Source organism: Lolium rigidum, chromosome 1, assembly GCF_022539505.1.
Source record: "Lolium rigidum isolate FL_2022 chromosome 1, APGP_CSIRO_Lrig_0.1, whole genome shotgun sequence".
In the NCBI taxonomy this organism is placed as follows: Eukaryota; Viridiplantae; Streptophyta; class Magnoliopsida; order Poales; family Poaceae; genus Lolium; species Lolium rigidum.
In genome coordinates, this window is record NC_061508.1 from 230,528,191 (window position 1) to 230,545,853 (window position 17,663).

Below are 17,663 nucleotides of genomic sequence, written 5' to 3' on the forward strand. Positions count from 1 at the left end.
AAAGTTTGCAGCTGAATGCCACAATGCAGTCAAGAACCATGTGTCGGCCTGTGCGCTCGCACTGGAAGAAATATAAGGGGATAGTATGATCCTCTCTGACTATTACCACAGAGTTTTGGTAAGTCCATCCTAGGCGTTTTGCCCCTCTGCAATATTTATATAATGCTGTTGATTTAGAGATTTCCATTCTTATGCATGTTCTTCCATGCCACTAGGTTAGGTTTGATATGGATATAAATGCTTCACCAGTAAAAGCAGCATGCAAGAGGTATCCTCAGATAGGTATTTAAGCACCACCGACACGTCCTTAAAATAAACCACTTTGATAACCGTCTTCTCTGCGATCTACTGAAAGAAAGTCCTGTCAGTTCCATGAACGACGTTGAGTGGAATGAGCTTGTGCAGAACTGGATGGATCCCAAGATGAAGGTCGGTTATTTTATGCAAATCGAAGCTGGTACATTACATGCTTATGGCAGATGAACTTTTTAACTGAATTGACTAGCCCTTTCCTCAGTTCTGACTTATGACTGCATTTTCTTGTCCATGAAGCTTGACTATGAGTACCGTTACTAATTCTACCATCCAGTAGGAAATAAGTGAGAAAAACAAGTTCAATCGTGCTAAGGTCCTAATCCATCCGGCAACCGGATCACGCAGCTATGTCGCGCACTTGGAAAACGTGGTAAGTCACGAACTGTCACAACATAAAACTGTGTTGTGATGAGTATTTCAAGTTTGTTGGTTATATAAGTTTGTTGTTGCGCTCAACACACGTGCTATATGATGTTCCCTGTTTTTTCAGGACGGATTGCATTTAATTTAATTGAGAATAACGTCATTGACAGAGCAACATCAGTTGAATTGAGTTCCAGCTATGGTAACTATAGTGCACATGGTTGCTAGCGGAAACTGTAGATTTTATGTAAACCTGAAACCTGTAAGCTGATCACCTATTCATGTTATTTTTTCAGTAGGATAAATACAACGGCAGAGAACTCAGTCCTCTGGATATGTTCAAAGAGTGCCACTTGAGCCGACATAACGGCTTCTCCACCCCGACAAAGGATGCAATTGTAAGCCATCTTTCAAAGAGTTGTCAGTAACGTTTATCTTATATCTTCCTGCATCTCCTAACCATGATTATTCATTGTAAAATAAGACTGAGATGGAATATGAGCTGTGTGTACCTACAAAAGACGAACAACGCATATTGAGGCCCAGGTTGTTTACGAGGTCCTCTCGAGGAAAACTTCCCAGCCTACATTTCTTCAAAATGTAGGGGTCACACATCACTCCTCTCGATCTAGAATGAAAGCTTGTTGCAGATCTGGTGAAGGAGAAGATGGCAAGTGCAGAGCTGTCCAATGTTGCCAAGATCCAGAGGGATCGAATTAATCAGCTAACAACCAAGGCAAAGGAAAGATTAGAAAAGCAGGCTGCGATGTCGGCAAAGATTGAAAGGTTTCTCATGCTTATGTAAGTAAAGGTAGACTGCACAACCCTGATAACATGGTTCACACAGGTGGTGGTATGCTCAACACTGGAATTGTTTTTTGATGCTGCTGGAGTTGTTCTGTTCATGTTGAAGAGATATCTTGGTGCTATTGTGCACGCTGAACTCTGATCTGATGTTATTGCATAACTGTAATTCTCTTAATGTGTAAATTATATTCCTGAATGTAATAATGTAGCGTTTTTAGTTTTTGCATGCTCTTGTGGGCATATTGTTTATACGAAAATTCAGAAATTGAATTTTAATGGTTTGCATAAGAGGCAATTTTAATCGGGCCAAAGATCCATCAACTAACAGGCCCCAAGGCCCATCTACTAACGGGCTCAAGGCCCACGATCTGAGGGACTCAAGGCCCACCAAATATAGGGCCTAAAGGCCCACAAACTAATGACCCAAATGCCCACCAACTAACGGGCCCAAAGGCCCATAAGCTAACGGGTTCAAGACCGACCGACTAACGGGACTTAAGGCCCATAACCTAATGGTCCTAAAAGGCCCACCAACTAACGGGCCTAAAGGCCCACCAACTAACATGCCTCCAAGGGCCATCAACAAATGGGCCTCAAGGCCCATCAACCAACGGGCCTCAAGGCCCATCGCCTAACGGGCCTCAAGGCCCATCGCCTAAAGGGCCTCAAGGATCAAATGATGGGCCCACATGCTGTATGTTGCCACGTGTCATGAATCTAGTGGCACATTTGTCGCAACGATGTTAGTTTATTTCAGAGCAGATGCCGCGGCGTGTCCTCTGCGGGGCAAGCCACGACATCCCTGATAATATGCTAGGCGACAAAACAATATCACTCGACCGTAATAATGGCGCAATCATTGGCCTGAGACATCGGTCGGGTACAGGGGGACTGCCCGATAAGGTGTAAGTCCGTCACAACGCTCCGGGCCGGCTGGGCTTTGGGCTTGGTCCTAGCCGTCATGGATCTGTGACGCACTTCACTAACCGTCAGTCTGGCCATCTGTGATGCGAGGTTCACCACGGTCATGCAAACCGTCAGGATGAGGTCTCCATGACGGATTTTGCACATTCATTGACGAACTAAAATCGTTATGGACTAGCGAATTGTTTGTAGTGTTCAGATGACTTGTGGGAGAGGTAAATATTGGTAAGTGATACCTGATCAATTAGACGCTTACCATTTGGCTGATTTGACCCGGTTAGTAACTATTTTAGCCTATTACTGGAGGAAACAAGCTTTAGATCTTTCTGACTCTTCAAATTAGTAGCATCACAGGGAGCTACTGTGTTGAGCAGACGCACGATCAGCCGCATGCATCTTTTTTTTTCTTTAGAGGACTTGTGGCATGAGTACCAATGTTGGTAGGTGATACGTGATCAATTGGGCTCTTAACATTAGGGTGATTTGTCCCGCTTAGTTCCTGATTTAACATGTTTCCACGTCTTATTTTTTTCAACGGACATGCGAAGAAAGCACTTAGATTGCTATGTGATACCGGATAGATAGAGCTTTCCATTTCATATGACATGGTCAAGATTCTTCAAAAGGATAATTCAATGTAAGTAGCTACGGTAAGGGTGAATAACAAAAAATAATCCAATATGTCACTCCTTATTTCACCGGAGGAAATGCATACCACACATCATTGACTATTAGAATGGAAATTAGAATTGAGATCTGCAAGAATTTCTTATTTCCCGCATCTTGGATGTTATTCAAAGTAGTTAAATATCGGGCACAAAAACGCTCACTAGCATGACTATGTGACATGAAATCTTCCACTTGTGTGGAAAGCTAAGTGCTAGATTAGGTGAGTTATTCTGCATGCCAACTATGAAATGTTTCACCTGTAGGAGAAACATGTGGTGGCGCCGTACTCTTGTTCGGACCTTCACATGTATCTGTTGGTTCCTGCAAACATATGCACACATATATTGGGTAAGTTCTTGTAATGTCAATTAGCCATTAGCCCATTTTCATATTATTAGTAAGATATGTTTCTACCATATCATGTCTCACCTGACTAATATTTCCCTCATATTGAGGCCATAGCACATTTGTCATGTATTCTGCAACCACTTCTTTGAAATGAGCAATTAGTGTTTCCTTTGCTTCTTCATATAATTCACCCGCCAGTAGTGAACAAGAGAGTGATGTCAAAACTGTCTCCTAGGTTGCCATGAACTATCATATGCCTGCTAGGTCCTACTTCAGAAGGGTAATCCATACCCGATCATGGAGCGTCTGTCAGCTGCAAAACCATCAAAAGTGTTAACAAATCTGGAAAGCAACAAAAATATGTTGATTTTTGTATGTGTTGCACACACAATGATTCAGTCAAACCCCAAACCCTTAGCCATCAAACATACATGTTTCTGCAACGGTGAGGATTTCCACCCTTAACTAGGAACATTTTTCTATTTTCTGTCGGCATTTTAAAATGTAGTAAGAAATTCATATTGTCAAATGACACAATCATGTTTTTCACCCGGTGTGCCATACACATGATCTTGGCACATTATCCATGTCCTTGACTCCTCGTGACACATTATCCCCGCCACCCCGACCTTGACTTGACACATTATCCCATCATCCTTAGTTATCCAAGGACACCTTCTCCAGATGGTTCCCCTAATTTCATCCTAGTGAGTCCTTCTCTCTTGCCTCTTCCATCCCTAGAAATGGTATTTATCCTTCTAGCTCCCGCACCTTTCAAAAAAATGATTAGGAGATTTGAATTTTCTTATATGCAAAGGAATCAATCACTCCAGAACATAGGCCAAGCGAATAGGACAGACGGGACAATTGCCACGCCATATCCACATACACAAGCACATCACCAATCCTTACCCTAAATTTCTACAGGTCTACACCACTAGGATCACAAGCGCAAGCTACACCTAAAAGTGTTCATGAATTCTAAAAATTGATATTGAATTAAAAAGTGGCCGGCGTGAGGGAGAGATGGCGAGATGGACTGTGGCTGCTGTTGCGCTCGCTGTGTCTGGGAATTCGGGATGACCAGCACGAGCTAGTTGAAAATCTTTTTTCTTTTTACCTTTTTCCGTTTTATTAGGGTAGCGGTGTTCTCTCCCGGCTTGTCCTAGGGAGCCTCTCCCTATTTGACACTCATTCCGTCGAATTGGGGACCACGCTGTGGTGACCCTGCATACCACTGCATGTTGTAGTATGCCAGTCGTTGATATAACATTCACGAAGTACCATTCCGCAAATATTACATCCCTCAGAGTAGTACAACAGAACATAGCAGGGTCCATAACTCATTCACTTATTATTACAAGCATCAAACATATATTGTCTTGGAGCTCCTCTTGGGTCCTAAGAGGAATACTCCTGGGTTCGAGGTGAACCCAACTCAACTTACAATATAGGAGTCTCATTAAACTATACATTTATTGCCTCGAGCAGCTAAATACTAAGAGTTCGGGCTGCTCGGTTACTACTACTACCGGATGTCTCTAGGCTTGATCTCCTCCGGAAGCCTCCCGGATCCGTAGACTATGAGATAGTCTACGCCTTCAACACCTCCTGAGAGGTCAGGTTCTTCATAGCCGATGATCTCGGCTCCTTCATTGTTGTCGTAGTCCTCCTCCAGACGATTCAGACAATCTAAGCATGGGATTTAAGAGTGGTATGAGTACGAGCGTACTCAACAAGTTCATTATAGATAAGAGGTGTTTAATGCACTAGCTACGATATTAGACCAGAAAGTCTAATACCAATGCAAGTTTTGGTAAACATTTCTTCAAGAGATTGCTTTTATTTCAAAGAGCTATGTCCGTCGGCCTTCACCGGTTTACTAGAACTTCATGGAGCTCCTTTCCGGCCGCGTTCGCAGTTCCTCAATCCCGGAACGGGGAGTGACAGAGTCACGATTCTTTACACTCGCAGAGGTGTGTTGCTTTACCCATAAGAGATCTTAACCTTGGTGCCAACCGGGCAGCTTTCCCGTCCACACTTCCTTCGGTGTGAGGCCCGGTATAAGGTCTAGCCAATCATGTTCCTCCGCTACCTCGAACACCCACCCTTTGTTGCATGCGCCGACCCTGGGTCCACGTCGGTCCCATTATTCCCGTAATTTCAGGGTGGACCCCGACCACGACAACGAGTGCTGGGCTCTACCATACACTCCTACGCCGGTGGCTGCAACCCATCATAGACCGCAATACCGTGGGGACTTAAGGCTTCCCCAACCTACCGCTTGTTCTTCGAACGACAAGTGTCTACGGACCGTGCCGTGGGGACTTAAGGCTTCCCTAGCCTACCGCTTGCCGCCGACGGATACAAGTGTCTACGGTAAAGCGCATCCGTTGATGAACGAGAGGTGGAAACACTTTTGACTACTCCGTCCCACTCCGGATCTTATGGTTAACACGGGTATTACGGCACAAGAATCACTGGCGACATTTGTTGTTTAATCCTAAATGGATATAAACCCGTGCAATGGGACCTCCACCATATCAACACAATCCATGGTTCCATTGCCCACCACATAGTCATATTCATAGTTATGAAAGTAGTGGTTTTGGTTTTTATGCAATAGTGATAACCATAATACTTTGCAAGTAATTTGATAGAAATACTCAAATGACATGAGCAAGTGATGAACTTGCCTGAACACTGCAAAGTTTTGCAGTTGGATGGTGTGGACTGACCCTTGTCCTCTCGTCTCTGAAAAATAGCATCATTGTCCGATAAGGGCAATGGTTAAAGAAGCAATTATGCATGATTCCAATTTTAGGGTTTGTTCCCCCCTTCCGATGTCGTTGTTATTTTATGAGAGGTTAATACTAAGATAGATTTGGAGATACTATATTTAGTGTAAATACAACCTTGAAATGTTGTCAAGGTGTTTTGAAGTCCAAATGCATTAATGGACTTATTTTTATTATTGAAAATTATATGTGTGATTTAAATGATTATTTAAATCTTCAAATTAAGACTCATTCTTAATTGTCTTCAAAAATTCTCTTTGATATTTTATTTAGATAGAGAATTTTATGCTGATCTATTTTCATATTTTTAATTATTTTTTTAGAGCTTTGAATCATTTTCTATTTATTTTCAAAGTTTCTTGTTTATTTAAAATGTGAAATGACACATTTACCACTGGGCCCACCTGTCAGGGTGGCCCAGTGGGGTTAACCCTAACCCGAGCCACACTTGGGCTCGGTCGGCCCACTCGCCCCTTTCTGCCCCGCGTAGAACCCTAATCCCCCTCGTCCTCTCGCGATGCTGCGGTCGCCTCGCCGCCGCCGCCCCTAATCCGACCGCCACCGGCCCTTCCCGTCGGCGAGGTCGGTGTCAATCGAGCCTCCGCTCGACGGCGCATCTCTGGGTCCGCGTCGATTTGGCGTTCGCCGCCATTCCTGCTCGCCCCCAACCCTACTGCGCCTCCGTCGCCTGGATCCGTGGAGATCCGCCATTCACCGGCGTCCCTGGCGCCGTGACGCCGCCGTGATGAAGCAGTCGTTGCGGCGGGGTGATGGCCTGGCCTGGCTTGGCCTGGCGCCGCCGCTAGCCCGGCGTGTGCCGCCGTGCCGCCATGGTTGCGCGTCTCTGCTTCGCCTGGCTTGTAAGTTCTTACCGCCTCCTTCTCTCTCTCCTTCTGTTCCTGTTCGACTAGCTCCGCCACCGGCCTACTCTTCCTGTAGAGAAGCTTGCCGTGCGGATGCGCTGTTATTGCGCCTTGCTAGCCTGCGCCTATGCTGCTGTGCTGTGTTGCTGTGTTGATGTGCTGCTGCTGCGCTCTTACTGCTGTGCTAGCCATGGATGCGCGTGTGCTGCTGCTGTGATGCTGCTCTGTGTATGCTGCTGCCATTATTCCTAGCTTCTGCGCTGTGATGTTCTTCTTTATCGATTGTTGTTGCAATTCATGAGCCCTAGCTCATGAGCTTCTCGTGGTGTTGTGCTCAATTTTTTACTTGTTACTGCTGCTGCTATCTTGCTCCTGCCTCTCCTGTGGATACCTCCACTTGCCTCTGGTTTGTGCATGATCCTTGCCTTTGGCAAGTGCCAGTGCCCTGGTGTGCTATATCTTGTGCTTGATTTCATGAACATGCTCAATTGAGCATTGTTATTGGCTTAACAGCACTATCCAGTGCTGAGTGATGTGTGCTCTCTTTGGGTAACTTGATTTAGTGGTACATCATGCCTTTGATGTGCTTCGGATACAATTGTAAATGATTTATGTAATTGTACGTGATATAACTGTTGCTTAACTGTGGCTATTTTATTTATATGATTCATGGATTGCTGCCAGGCTTGCCCTTGTCAAGCTTTTGTATGCTAAGGTAAGCCCTGATGATCATATATCATCAGTGCTTGATGATTTTCTGTTGTCCTATGGCTTGTGTTTCACTGATGCTTTTACTTGACCTGTGTGGCACTCAAGCATGTGCTGGTGCATGCTCTTGCTTACCCCAGCACCTGCTGTGGCTTGCAGTGATCTTCTAGATCATGAGCAAGTGTATGTATTACTGGTTGCTTGTGTATTTCAATTATCTGTCTAGTTTGGCTTAATCACATGGATAATTGATGTGAACTGCTCTGCAGTTATGATCATTTCATTGAGTTTGGTAGGGTTAGATGGATGCCAACACTTGGTTGTGTACCCTAGCCCTCCTTTTGAACCCTACTGGGTGATGATATCTGTGCATGGCTTCTTTGTTGGAATTGGTTAAGTGGTTGAGGTGATCACTGGCGTATTCATGTGCTGCCCTGGGATGGCTCCCCTATTTGGTGGCTTTCACGTGATGGATAGATGCTCACTGGCTAGTCACTTAGTGGATTTCCAGTAGCCTTGATGTTGATAATTAGGATAGGCACATGTTGCCTGTCAATCTGATGGTTTAGCTAGGTCAATAGGTGCTTTGTGATTCTGAATGGCTGCAAGGAGTAAATCCATGCTGGATTTCTCTGGTTTTGACATTGTGTTGTCAAAACCAGTGTTCCCTGGTTTATTTTCCTTTTAGCCTTGGTTGTACTTGCTGGCACCAATTGGTTTAGTAACCAAATGATGATACACCCAGGTTTTTCTACCCTTCTGTGCTCCTGTGATGCAAGTATGCTTAAGTATGAGCAAGATATGATCTTGCTCAGGCTCTTGTGTGGTATACCTCACTCCAGCTCCTAGAAAGGTTGTTGGTGTAGAGGGTTTGCTTCTGTGATGATCTTATGCCCGCCCTGCTCCTCCGACTTGCTTGGTGATGCTTGGTTGATTTCTGGTGATGGGGAATAGGTGAGACAGCTCCGGCTGTTCACCTGTTCTTGGTGTTCTTGAGCTGTTCTTGCTAGTTCTTACCCTTTGGAGATTCGCCGATGAGCAGCTAGGGTTTGCTGGTGAAAAAGCTTTTATATGGCTGGCCCTAGCTTCTATGGTCGACAGCTGAGCCTGGCACCATTTTGGTGACTCCCCAAGCTTGTGTGTGCTGTTATGCATGCACAAAGCCTTGTGTGCTGCCTGGTTGTGTGTGTGTGCAAGTGCTGTGCACTTGGTCTTTGAAAGGATCAGCTCGACTGATCCCTGTGCATATCCTCCCTATTCCATTTCTTTGCTAACTCTGCCAAGTGGCTATGCCACTTGGCATAACACTTGTTTTATTTTCTTTGTGTTTGTGTGCGGGGATCAAGAATTGATCAAGATGATCCAGAAGATCATCAAGTCCAAGATCAAGTGAAGATGTTCTTGTAGTATTAGGATATTTAGATAACTTGTAATTTTTCCTTTTAATTTTTCTATTTCTTCAATTCTTGTAATGTGTTGTAATTCAATAATTCAATTCTGAATATTGTAAAAGACAATGTATTATGTGTGTGATTATCAATAAAGCTCCAATTTTCCTTAATGAGTTTTATATAGTTGTTTTACTATTTATATTCCTAATTACTTATAATTGTTTATTGAATTATCTCAAGTTTGAATTATGAGATAACAATTTGATGTTTGAATTTGAAATTCAAATTCAACTTTAAGTTTGAATTCAATCATGCAACTTAATTTTGAATTCAATCATGCAACTTAAGTTTGTGATGCAGCACTCTTCTCTCTTCTCAAAACCCTAATTTAATTAGGTGAGTTACAAGTTTGTCGCACTCTCGAAACTCTAACCCTGTAAGGTGTCGAGAGAGAAACTTGTCCCCCTTCGATGCAGTTTTTGTTTAAAAGCGCGAAATTTCCCAGAATTTACTATGCAATGCACATCCCTTTCTAAAATCTACCCCTCGATCGTCTCTAAACCTGGGACATTACAGCCTTTCCCCCTTAAAGAAAACTTCGTCCCGAAGTTGTGGTTGTAATACCTGAACAGTTCGGGGTATGTTTTCCTCAGGTCTTCTTCCTTTTCCCAGGTGGCTTCCCTCTCGGGATGATGCTTCCATTGTATCTTGCAGTATTTGATAGCTTTATTTCTGAGTTGTTTCCAACTTTCTTCGAGAATCTTGGCCGGTTTCTCGATGTAAGTCAAATCTGGTTGTAACTCGAGCTCTGTATGTGATATTGGCTCATCCGGGGTCTTTAAGCATTTCCTGAGTTGCGACACATGGAATACATTGTGAACTTGTGCTAGCCTTCCCGGTAGATCCAATTAAACGGCCAAACCTCGGTTCTGACTCAATATCTTGAAAGGTCCTATATATCTAGGACTTAGCTTTCCTTTTACTCCAAACCTCTGAAGTCCTTTCATCGGGCTTACCTTAAGATATACCATGTCTCCAACTCGTGGCTCCCATGTTCTCCTCTTCGATCGAGCATAACTCTTTTGCCGACTTTGGGCTATCTTGAGCCTGTCTCTTATAATGTCAATGATGTGTTGTTTTTCCTTGACATAATCAGGATTGAACTCCTTGCTTTCTCCGGCTTCATACCAACATATCGGTGATCTACACTTTCTACCGTAGAGAGCTTCAAAGGGTGCCATCTTGATGCTACTTTGATAGCTATTATTGTATGAAAACTCTGCTAGTGGCAAGTGCTCCTCCCATGATCCTCCGAAGTCTAGGGCACAAGCCCTAAGCATATCCTCTAAGATCTGGTTGGTTCTCTCGGTTTGTCCACCGGTCTGGGGATGGTAAGCGGTACTATAGTCCAACTTGGATCCTAAAGCTTCGTGAAGTTGCTTCCAGAATGCTGATGTGTGAACACGGATCCTCGATCCGATACTATCTTCTTAGGCACTCCATGCTTACTCACGATCTCTTTGATGTAAAGATCGATAAGTTTCTCTCCTTTATCCTGCTGGTTTATGATGTCTACGGGAGCTTCTATTCTTGTAGACAGTGTTGGGCCTCCAAGAGCAGAGGTTTGTAGAACAGCAGCAAGTTTCCCTTAAGTGGATACCCAAGGTTTATCGAACTCAGGGAGGAAGAGGTCAAAGATATCCCTCTCATGCAACCCCGCAACCACAAAGCAAGAAGTCTCTTGTGTCCCCAACACACCTAATAGGTGCACTAGTTCGGCGAAGAGATAGTGAAATACAGGTGGTATGAATAAGTATGAGCAGTAGCAACGGTGCCGGAAAAGTGCTTGGCGCGTAGTTGATGGTGGTGGTATTGCAGCAGTAGTAACGCAGTAAAACAGTAAACAAGCAGTAGTAACTCAGCAGTATTTAGGAACAAGGCCTAGGGATTACACTTTCACTAGTGGACACTCTCAACATTGATCACATAACAGAATAGATAAATGCATACTCTACACTTTTGTTGGATGATGAACACATTGCGTAGGATTACACGAACCCTCAATGCCGGAGTTAACAAGCTCCACAATGATGCTCATGTTTAAGTAACCTTTAGTGTAAGATAGATCAACGCTACTAAACCAAGTACTAGCATAGCATGCACACTGTGTCACCTTCATGCATATGTAGGAGGAATAGATCACATCAATATATCATAGCAATAGTTAACTTCATAATCTACAAGAGATCATAATCATAGCATAAACCAAGTACTAACACGGTGCACACACTGTCACCTTTACACACGTGCAGGAGGAATAAAACTACTTTAATAACACATCACTAGAGTAGCACATAGATAAATTGTGATACAAACATGCTGCAATCATAAAGGGATATAAATAAGCACCTCACTATGCCATTCAATGAGTAAGTATTCGTGAAATATGGCCTAAGAGACCCACACGGTGCACACACTCGTCACCTTTACACACGTGGGACGAGGAGTCTCCGGAGATCACATAAGTAAAACCCACTTGACTAGCATAATGACATCTAGATTACAAGCATCATCATATGAATCTCAATCATGTAAGGCAGCTCATGAGATTATTGTATTGAAGCACATAGGAGAGAGATTAACCACATAGCTACCGGTACAGCCCCGAGCCTTGATGGAGAACTACTCCCTCCTCATGGGAGCAGCAGCGGTGATGAAGATGGCGGTGGAGATGGCAGCGGTGTCGATGGAGAAGCCTTCCGGGGGCACTTCCCCGCTCCGGCAGCGTGCCGGAACGGAGATCCTGTCCCCCGGATCTTGGCTTCGCGATGGCGGCGGCTGCGGCGGGTTTACGTGGGTTTCGTCAATTGGTCTCGGGTTTTCTGATCCGGGGGCTTTTTATAGGCGGAGAGGCGGCGCAGGAAGGTCGAAGGGGGCCCACACCCTAGGGGCGCGCCCCCTTGGCCGCGCCGGGGTAGGGTTTGGTGGCCACTGCCTCCCTTCTCTCGGCGGTTCTCGTGTGTTCGGATGCTTCCGGGTAAAATAGGAACTTTGGCGTTGATTTCGTCCGATTCGAGAATATTTCGTTACTAGGATTTACGAAACCAAAAACAGCAGAAAACGAGAACGGCACTTCGGCATCTTGTTAATAGGTTAGTTCCGAGAAAATGCACGAATATGACATAAAGTGTGCATAAAACATGTAGATAACATCAATAATGTGGCATGGAACACAAGAAATTATCGATACGTTGGAGACGTATCAGCATCCCTAAGCTTAGTTACTGCTCGTCCCGAGCAGAGTAAAACGATAACAAAGATAATTTCTGGAGTGACATGCCATCATAATCTTGATCATACTATTTGTAAAGCATATGTAGTGAATGCAGCGATCAAAACAATGTGTATGACATGTGTAAACAACTGAATCATATAGCAAAGACTTTTCATGAATAGCACTTCAAGACAAGCATCAATAAGTCTTGCATAAGAGTTAACTCATAAAGCAATAATTCAAAGTAAAGGTATTGAAGCAACACAAAGGAAGATGAAGTTTCAGCGGTTGCTTTCAACTTATAACATGTATATCTCATGGATATTGTCAACATAGAGTAATATAATAAGTGCAATAAGCAAGTATGTAGGAATCAATGCACAGTTCACACAAGTGTTTGCTTCTTGAGGTGGAGAGAAATAGGTGAACTGACTCAACATTGAAAGTAAAAGAATGGTCCTCATAGAGGAAAAGCATCGATTGCTGTATTTGTGCTAGAGCTTTGATTTTGAAAACATAAAGAGAGCATAAAAGTAAAGTTTTGAGAGGTGTATGTTGTTGTCAACGAATGGTAGCGGGTACTCTAACCCCTTGCCAGACAAACCTTCAAAGAGCGGCTCCCATTTTATTTTATTTTTGGATGGCACTCCTTCCAACCTTTCTTTCACAAACCATGGCTAACCGAATCCTCGGGTGCCTGCCAACAATCTCATACCATGAAGGGGTGCCTTTTTATTTTAGTTTTATTATGATGACACTCCTCCCAACCTTTGCTTACACAAGCCATGGCTAACCGAATCCTTCGGGTGCCGTCCAACAATCACATACCATGGAGGAGTGTCTATTTTTAGTTTGTTAATTTGGGACTGGGAATCCCATTGCCAGCTCTTTTTGCAAAATTATTGGATAAGCGGATGAAGCCACTAGTCCATTGGTGAAAGTTGCCCAACAAGATTGAAAGATAAACACCACATACTTCCTCATGAGCTATAAAACATTGACACAAATAAGAGGTAATAAATTTTGAATTGTTTAAAGGTAGCACTCAAGCAATTTACTTTGGAATGGCAGGAAATACCATGTAGTAGGTAGGTATGGTGGACACAAATGGCATAGTGTTGTTTGGCTCAAGGATTTGGATGCATGAGAAGTATTCCCTCTCGACACAAGGTTTAGGCTAGCAAGGCTTATTTGAAACAAACACAAGGATGAACTGGTGCAGCAAAACTCACATTAAAGACATATTGAAAACATTATAAGACTCTACACCGTCTTCCTTGTTGTTCAAAACTCAATACTAGAAATTATCTAGACTTTAGAGAGACCAATTATGCAAACCAAATTTTAGCATGCTCTATGTATTCTTCACTAATAGGTGCAAAGTATATGATGCAAGAGCTTAAACATGAGCACAACAATTGCCAAGTATCACATTACCCAAGACATTATAGCAATTACTACATGTATCATTTTCCAATTCCAACCATATAACAATTTAACGAAGGAGAAACTTCGCCATGAATACTATGAGTAGAAACCAAGGACATATTTGTCCATATGCTACAGCGGAGCGTGTATCTCTCCCATAAAGTGAATGCTAGGATCCATTTTATTCAAACAAAACAAAAACAAAAACAAACCGACGCTCCAAGAAAAAGCACATAAGATGTGGCCGAATAAAAATATAGTTTCAGGGGAGGAACCTGATAATTTGTCGATGAAGAAGGGGATGCCTTGGGCATCCCCAAGCTTAGACAGCTTGAGTCTTCTTGATATATGCAGGGGTGAACCACCGGGTGCATCCCCAAGCTTAGAGCTTTCACTCTTCTTGATCATGTTGCATCATACTCCTCTCTTGATCCTTGAAAACTTCCTCCACACCAAACTCGAAACAACTCATTAGAGGGTTAGTGCACAATATAAATTGACATATTCAGAGGTGACACAATCATTCTTAACACTTCTGGACATTGCATAATGCTACTGGACATTAGTGGATCAAAGAAATTCATCCAACATAGCGAAAGAGGCAATGCGAAATAAAAGGCAGAATCTGTCAAAACAGAACAGTTCGTATTGACGAATTTTAAAATGGCACCAGACTTGCTCAAATGAAAATGCTCAAATTGAATGAAAGTTGCGTACATATCTGAGGATCATGCACGTAAATTGGCATAATTTTCTGAGCTTCCTGCAGGGCAGTGGGCTCAGATTCGTGACAGCAAAGAAATCTGGAACTGCGCAGTAATCCAAATCTAGTACTTACTTTACTATCAAAGACTTTACTTGGCACAACAAAACACAAAACTAAGATAAGGAGAGGTTGCTACAGTAGTAAACAACTTCCAAGACACAAATATAAAACAAAATACTGTAGCAAAATAACACATGGGTTATCTCCCAAGAAGTTCTTTTCTTTATAGCCATTAAGATGGGCTCAGCAGTTTTAATGATGCACTCGCAAGAGATAGTATGTGAAGCAAAAGAGAGCATCAAGAGGCAAATTCAAAACATATTTAAGTCTAACATGCTTCCTATGCAAAGGAATCTTGTAAATAAACAAGTTCATGAAGAGCAAAGTAACAAGCATAGGAAGATAAAACAAGTGTAGCATCAAAAATTTCAGCTCATAGAGAGGCATTTTAGTAACATGAAAATTTCTACAACCATATTTTCCTCTCTCATAATAACTTTCAGTAGCATCATGAGCAAACTCAACAATATAACTATCACATAAAGCATTCTTATCATGAGTCTCATGCACAAAATTATTACTACTCCCAACATAAGCATAATCAGTTTTATTAGTTGTAGTGGGAGCAAATTCAACAAAGTAGCTATCATTATTATTCTCATCAAGTGTAGGAGGCATAGTATGATCACAACAAAATTCACTCTCCATAGTAGGTGGCCCCAAAAGACCACTATCATTATAATCATCAGAAATAGGAGGCAAAGTATCATCAAAGAAAATTTTCTCCTCAATGCTTGGGGGACTAAAAATATCATGCAAACCAGCTTCCCCAAGCTTAGAACTTTCTATATCATTGTCAACAATGGTGTTCAAAGCGTTCATACTAATATTACTACCAGCATGCAAAGAAGATTTCATAGGTTTTTTAATTTTCGCATCAAACAATCCATGTTTTAAATCAGGAAATAGAATAAGAAGCTCACTCTTGTACATTATGCCAAACTAGTGTAAACAAGAAACAACAAGATGCAATTGCAGGATCTAAAGGAAATAGCTTTGAGCACACACACAACGGCGCCGAGAAAAATACTTTACACTGAGACCGTAGTATGAGAGCCTTTTACCTTTCCTCCCGGCAACGGCGCCGAGGAAAAGTGCTTGATGTCTACGGGAGCTTCTATTCTTGTAGACAGGTGTTGGGCCTCCAAGAGCGAGAGGTTTGTAGAACAGCAGCAAGTTTCCCTTAAGTGGATACCCAAGGTTTATCGAACTCGGGGAGGAAGAGGTCAAAGATATCCCTCTCATGCAACCACTGCAACCACAAAGCAAGAAGTCTCTTGTGTCCCCAACACACCTAATAGGTGCACTAGTTCGGCGAAGAGATAGTGAAATACAGGTGGTATGAATAAGTATGAGCGGTAGCAACGGTGCCGAGAAAAGTGCTTGGCGCGTAGTTGATGGTGGTGGTATTGCGGCAGTAGTAACGCGATGAAAACGAGTAAACAAGCGAGTAGTAACTCAGCGAGTATTTAGGAACAAGGCCTAGGGATTACACTTTCACTAGTGGACACTCTCAACATTGATCACATAACAGAATAGATAAATGCATACTCTACACTTTTGTTGGATGATGAACACATTGCGTAGGATTACACGAACCCTCAATGCCGGAGTTAACAAGCTCCACAATAATGCTCATGTTTAAGTAACCTTTAGTGTAAGATAGATCAACGAGACTAAACCAAGTACTAGCATAGCATGCACACTGTCACCTTCATGCATATGTAGGAGGAATAGATCACATCAATATATCATAGCAATAGTTAACTTCATAATCTACAAGAGATCATAATCATAGCATAAACCAAGTACTAACACGGTGCACACACTGTCACCTTTACACACGTGCAGGAGGAATAAAACTACTTTAATAACACATCACTAGAGTAGCACATAGATAAATTGTGATACAAACATGCTGCAATCATAAAGGGATATAAATAAGCACCTCACTATGCCATTCAATGAGTAAGTATTCTGTGAAATATGGCCTAAGAGACCCACACGGTGCACACACTGTCACCTTTACACACGTGGGACGAGGAGTCTCCGGAGATCACATAAGTAAAACCCACTTGACTAGCATAATGACATCTAGATTACAAGCATCATCATATGAATCTCAATCATGTAAGGCAGCTCATGAGATTATTGTATTGAAGCACATAGGAGAGAGATTAACCACATAGCTACCGGTACAGCCCCGAGCCTCGATGGAGAACTACTCCCTCCTCATGGGAGCAGCGGCGGTGATGAAGATGGCGGTGGAGATGGCAGCGGTGTCGATGGAGAGCCTTCCGGGGGCACTTCCCCGCTCCGGCAGCGTGCCGGAACGGAGATCCTGTCCCCCGGATCTTGGCTTCGCGATGGCGGCGGCTCCGGCAGGTTTACGTGGGTTTCGTCAATTGGTCTCGAGTTTTCTGATCCGGGGGCTTTTTATAGGCGGAGAGGCGGCGCGGGAAGGTCGAAGGGGGCCCACACCCTAGGGGGCGCGCCCCCCTTGGCCGCGCCGGGGTAGGGTTTGGTGGCCCTGCCTCCCTTCTCTGGCGGTTCTCGTGTGTTCTGGATGCTTCCGGGTAAAATAGGAACTTTGGCGTTGATTTCGTCCGATTCGAGAATATTTCGTTACTAGGATTTACGAAACCAAAAACAGCGAGAAACGAGAACCGGCACTTCGGCATCTTGTTAATAGGTTAGTTCCAGAAAATGCACGAATATGACATAAAGTGTGCATAAAACATGTAGATAACATCAATAATGTGGCATGGAACACAAGAAATTATCGATACGTTGGAGACGTATCAGTTTACCGCTAAAAAGTGTGCACTTTTCGTCAACCGGTCCACGATTACCCATATCATGTCCTTCTTTTTATTAGTCATGGGTAGTCCGGTGATGAAATCCATCCCTATCTCCTCCCATTTCCACTCTTGGAGACTAAGTGAGAGT